Raw genomic sequence first — 5,999 nt, 5'->3', positions numbered from 1 at the left:
GTACAAAGAGAGGCCGATAGGATTATTAAATTAGAGTTGTTGAATTTCTCTAAAAGAGATATTGGTTGAAGCCTACAAGGAGCAACGAGATTTGATGTTTGGAGTTCTATGCTATCTGGACATCATATTTCTTTAAATACAATGTAATTTTTTATAAAAGTTCAAGCCCAATGCAGTTCTGCCATGCAGACATACACTTAAATCGCTACTGGACTTATGATATTGACAAAGTTAAAGTAAAGTGGTATACAAGAGAATGTATCAAGCTAAACCACAAGTTACACATCTTTAGACCTGAAAAAGTACATAACAATGGTCTGGCAAATCAATAGTGATATCATACTTGCTTTTCCTTCCACATACATACAATTGCTCCAAAGGCACCAGTGGGTCACTAAAACGAGTGACCACAAGAAGAGACACAATTGTATTAATCGAAAGAAAATACAAAGTTGCTAATTAGAAATCTATGGTCAAACACTATTGTTCTCATAAGTAGTGTTTGTTATCACATGCATTTACAGTGGCCATTCAAGTTTCAATTTTATTAGATCAATTGGAACTTGTTTGGTTCACAATCAATATTTTCTATTCAACTATATGTGTTTTATGTTTCGCAGATAACATAAAGAACAAAACAGTAAATCTCATCCTCTCATCAATAATCACTATTAAGTTGTTTACATATTTTACTCTTCAGTGAGCCAATGAAGTGTAATTAAGATGGCCATCATTCCAATGTCAGCCAATGGAGTGTAATTATAAACTCATCCAATATAGATCAACCACAAGAATAATGTCAAGTTGTATCATCCAACAATAAGTTTTTCTTTTCAATTAACAAGCTACCAGTTCTTTGGCTGTCGCATAAAATATAAATTGAGGAGTTAAAAGACACTAGGGCCATTATAGCTAAACATGCATCAAGGTTTACTGCTTTACCCGATCAGGATGCAAAAAGAAATGCTACAACGCAGTAGCAATGGATTCATCAGCGAAAATTGGCCAGACTTTAATTAATTCACAAAAACGTTGAATGATATCAATTGTTCAAAAGTTTTAAACAAGTAAAGAAACACGAGAAAAGACAATAAATGCTCACCAAAACAAAAGAGATGTGCAAATGATTAAATTAGTTACTGAGGTGTGCTGAAATGCCTTAAAAAGTGCTTATAGACTTTAACTATATTTATTAAGGACCCCAACTGGAATTTGCAAAGCAAAAGGTTTTTCCCCGAGGTTTGTTATTATCATGTTCTCGTTCTCTAAAAGTTTGCTCCAAGTAGATCAAGTGGGCAAGGGACTTTACATGGACTCCACTCAACTTCAAACACAGCTTCAGCCATTATGCAGAGTGATTGAAATTGAACACAGCTAAGTAAAGAAGACCAACAATTGAGCTATAATCAGTATCAGGGACTCCTCGAGCACCAACTGGACACAAAACAGATGAAGACTCCCTAGCCTTTGCCGCTGCTCGCATAGCTTCATCTGGATTCAATTTGGCTAGCCTCCAAGCACTGATTCTAACAGGACGCTTCTGCATCCTGTTTTCCATCCTATTTACAACCTCGATATCATCAGGATCAACAGTGGACGGGTGTGGAATAACTTCATCCTGCCATTTAACACACAATACATGTCAGCCTGTACTACTATAGTCTGACCAAATTACAGACCTAAACCAAGATTTGAAATTGTGGATAACAAATTTATATACCTGATGCTCAACAAATATTCTAAGTGGTGTACACCATGCACCTTTATACTGCAAACCAAGAGAACTTCCTCCACTTAAACCAGTGGCAGTTGAACCACTTGGAGAAGAAGGTATACTTCGTGCATCACCCTCAACAGAAACTCCTGGCGGCTCACTTTGTGACCTCATTGCCACTACATATTCATATGTCGTAATTCCCTGCTATTCAGTACTCTTGTTAAAGGATGTTAAGTTTAGTGAATATAAATCGACAAAAGATTGTTGAGAACCATATGGATTTTTAAATAAAACTAACCTTTTTAATCAGTGTAATATGAAAAAAGAAAAGCTCTGCTAATGGCATTGAAGCAAGTAAGGCCACCAATGTACATACTACCTGCACGAAGACAACATCAGAACTCAGTTTCAGAGACAAAAGCTTACTAAAGTTTTATGTCGGTTATCAAACTTAGAGTACCTTAATATTGGCTGAATGTTGTTAGGTTTATCAGATTTTATAGAACCTCTTCAATGAATTACTGTCCTTCCTATAATTCAGGAATCATTCAACATTTTCATACAATTTTTTCTCTTGTGATTCTATACAGGCATTCTGTGGTCCAGACTCCAACATAACATTCCAAGAAGTTTTCCTCAAACAACATAAACTTTAGATCCTTCTAGAAAATCTCTGAAAGAATACAATTTCAGTTCACTGAAACTGGGTAACAGCATGCCAATCACAGACAAGAGTGGACAAACATACAACCACATAGATCATCCAAAAGCATATTTCATTTCAAATACATGACAGAAATATGTTGTTCAATGTAAAGCAATTTATCTTCCTAGCAATGAAGCAAGTTTTGAACACATACATAACCAATAATCTCCCTAATCTATCAGAAATCTTGTGTTCCTCATAATATCAACTCAGCTTTAGATTTTAAAAGGGAATGATGTGTATGCCCAACCAAGCTCACAGGATTTTATCATGCATCAATATATCCACCATCCCAGCTTATTATAAAGCCTGAGTGTTCCATTTTGACACTGAAGTAAATGTTGATGCTCAAGTATTACATTGCCTTTCCAGGACTTTTAATGCTACTACTGCAATCGACTTAACTATCTCCTATTATAAAACTTTTATAAAAAAGCAAACTTAGCCATTTGCATCAGCTATAGCCTTTCATAATGCATTTCCACAAGATTATTCACTTTATGCATGTGCAGCCACGCAATCGGATGCTGACAATTGATCATCAATAGTTTTCCCCCAGACAAATGTCAAATATTAGATAGCTCCATTGCATCTTAGAAAGCATTCACAGAGCCTTCAACACTGCTCCTTGAGTCCCCAAAAGTCAAACAGGATATCATTGCAGCTGCAATGACATCTTGTAACTTGTAAGAGAGTAATAGGCAGATCCAAACTTCTAGGTATGTCCAGAAAAATTCAGAGCGACTGAGTCAAACAGGGTATGATTTCCAACATAAATAAACAAAATCCCAGATACTCTTGAGGCATAGATAGGAGCCTACTCAGCATTAGTATCCTGATCACTGTGCATCTGCACATTAATAATTGCATGGGCAACATATATGCCAGGCAAGCTACATAACCTGTCAAAACCCATAGAATGGTTTGAAGCATCCTCATATGCGTATAATAATCTCTCTATGGATAAAATACCACTTTATATTCTCCTTGAAAGTTGAAAGTTGAAACCTTTCATCTGCATCCAAGGAGATTAGTCCGGCTTTCATGGATGATGTACACAGAAGATCTCCAAGTCACTTGAATAGCTTCATTAACCTAAGCTAGCAGTTAGCACCCCACTCAAAGCACTGAACCCCTAGATACACTTGGCATCATGTGAACTGGTACCTGCTATTCTATTAGACAGATCAGAGTTTACCCTCAGTAACTGTGACTGGAAGTTAGGCATTTAGGGGGCTACATTGATTATATCCCGAGTTTATCCCTTGGGATTTGAATATGGGATTTAGCAAAGAATATAACTTGTATTAAGCATTCCAATGGAGTTTCAAGCCTTTGATTATATTTTGATTAAATTTGGCTTTCTATTCTGAGAGAATAGGTTCTATGACCAAGTTCTGTCACAAAGGACTTTAAAGGATGAGCATAAACATAAGAATACCAAAGGAGTTTCTAATTCTATAGTTTATAGAACCACCATACCTGGAATTTGCGTCAGTGGTAGAAGGGCATTCCTACATCAAGTAGAACATAAATTTGTCAGGATTGAAGGCATCCTTAATTCTATGGGAAAAAGGGGATCAGTATAACAGTTTATTCAAGACAAATATTACTGCCCATATAGGGTTTGTGCACCCATTGGGTTTGAAAATCAAACCTGAATAGAAATTGTACTTACAATTCATGGTCACCTAGGATATGGCCTTCACGCTCATTAATGCATCCAAGCATCCATTTTTCTGCAGTTTCATTTCCGGGACAAAATGGATCTTCTGTTCACAAAACCCAAACACTCATTCTCCCAATCCAACATACCCATATAAGTCAAAGCAAACAATTTGCAATTCATACCGTTAGCAGAGAACCAGAGTGAAGTGGATGCCGAATCAGGGACCTGCATGTCTTGATATTCACCCAAAAGATGACTTTCACTATTATTCTGTCAACAGACATCATGGGTATAGTTAAATTGAAAGGTGCAATGAAATTCACAGATGACCAGTAAAGGTTTTTATTGTTTTCGTGGCTCACCAGTCCAATGCCTCCTTCACATTGTTGACTCGCCTTCTTTTACACCGGGGACTGCCCTTTGAAGTATGATCTGGATTAATAGTATCCTCATTCTTACCTGCTATTAACCAAATGAGACCAAACTATACTCCAACTCATTACAAAACTATTGACATACTGTGGTTTATTTCAAAATCAGATAATTAACCTTCATTGCTTTTGATATCCAATGTGGGCAATCTGGGATCCGTTACTTCTGATAAAGGCGTGGATGTAAATAAAGTTCTGTTTTCTGCCTCGCTTTGAGTCCATTCATCCCAGAGAGACTGAGATAGAACTGCGCACAAAATTAGATTGCATGTAAGTCATTAAACCAAACAGAGCACTACGAAATACCATAAACATAATGAAATTAGCAGTCAAGAATTCCTAACCCAATGGCGAATCCACATCCAATACGAAGGAGTCCTCCTTCCAGTCCCATGGATCGCTCCCATCCATCTACCCAGATCGATAAATTCAAAACACAATCTAATGGCATAGAAGACCAATAACAATATCAGAACAGACAATCATAATACAAACAATCAAGAAGCAAACAATACTATTTGAACGTTGGGTGAGTTACAGCTCCCATGAGATACAAACCAGTGAATTTCAGTCATACAGTTGTGGAAAAATCAAAGCCAGTACAGTGCAGACTACTATTTTATCCAGAGTTTGCTTTCCAACCAGCCAAAACAGTTGAATAACATGATTTCTAATTCAATATACTGCAAACCCCAGAGGATGAGGAAAACCAAACAAGCACAGTACAACTATACTACCCTACATGGCGGGAAGTATATACAGCAGAGTATAACCAAACGTATACACACATATATAGCAAGATACATACATATATGTATATATATTTGATCAAACCAGAGATTGTTCTTTTTTTTAAATATACCTGTACTGCTCTGCTGTAAAAAAACAAAAGATTTGTTGTCGTTGGAATGGCATTCACCGCGCCCAAAAACCACCGCCTCCCCATTCTTGAGAGCCAGAGTAGGTGGTAACCCGCCCAAGCGCCTACAGCTGCGATTTCCTCTGCAAAATACCTTCGAACCTGAGACATACAGAGTCGGCTAATAAGCACTCCACCAGAATCGATAAGAAGAACTGCAATTGTGCAACCTTGAGAGGGTTTCCGTTGAGGTTTCCCGAGACTTGAGCAATACATCTCGCGCCAGCTGGAGAGGTTTTGCGAGACCTGGGCAATACAACTCGCGCTAGCTGCAGAGGTTCTCGGTTGAGGCCATAGTAATTGAAGGGACCATGACGAATATCGTATGTCAGTGGAAAGAAGGGTCGCGCCAGGTGTCAACCTGACAATGAAAAGGACGACGAAACTCTGTTTCAAAGGAAGGCCTATCGGCCTAATTACATAAAATTAAATGTTATACACCACGGAAATGGATGTATCAGTGTATTCATTAGGCTTTATTGGTTGAGTGAAAGAGTGCTAGTGTTAATGCCAATGTAGTGGATGCAACTTGTGTTTGGTGTAATTGCCTTTGCTCT

The 5,999-nt window shown here is 37.6% G+C and overlaps 2 long non-coding RNA genes across 3 annotated transcripts; both read right to left on the bottom strand.

Annotated features, from left to right (window-relative positions):
- Window positions 1-1,818: 1,818 nt before the first annotated feature.
- Window positions 1,819-4,478, bottom strand: LOC149216063 (uncharacterized). Its single transcript, XR_016251085.1, has 6 exons — window positions 4,455-4,478; window positions 4,275-4,362; window positions 4,102-4,195; window positions 3,906-3,937; window positions 2,016-2,096; window positions 1,819-1,918 (listed from the first exon to the last, which is right to left on the bottom strand). It is a non-coding gene; the product is annotated as an uncharacterized LOC149216063 (long non-coding RNA).
- A 21-nt stretch (window positions 4,479-4,499) lies between these two features.
- On the bottom strand, window positions 4,500-5,652 carry LOC149216062 (uncharacterized). 2 transcript variants are annotated; one of them, XR_016251087.1, is made up of 4 exons: window positions 5,386-5,652; window positions 4,868-4,964; window positions 4,642-4,770; window positions 4,500-4,524 (listed from the first exon to the last, which is right to left on the bottom strand). It is a non-coding gene; the product is annotated as an uncharacterized LOC149216062 (long non-coding RNA). The 2 variants fall into 2 exon arrangements; XR_016251086.1 differs by having other exon boundaries at window positions 4,524-4,551.
- Window positions 5,653-5,999: the final 347 nt, after the last annotated feature.

Source organism: Pinus tabuliformis, chromosome 1_1 (assembly GCF_031772625.1).
Source record: "Pinus tabuliformis cultivar Carrire ecotype Pingquan chromosome 1_1, CPIR1, whole genome shotgun sequence".
Classification (NCBI taxonomy): domain Eukaryota; kingdom Viridiplantae; phylum Streptophyta; class Pinopsida; order Pinales; family Pinaceae; genus Pinus; species Pinus tabuliformis.
This window is presented reverse-complemented; position numbering and strand designations above follow the sequence as displayed.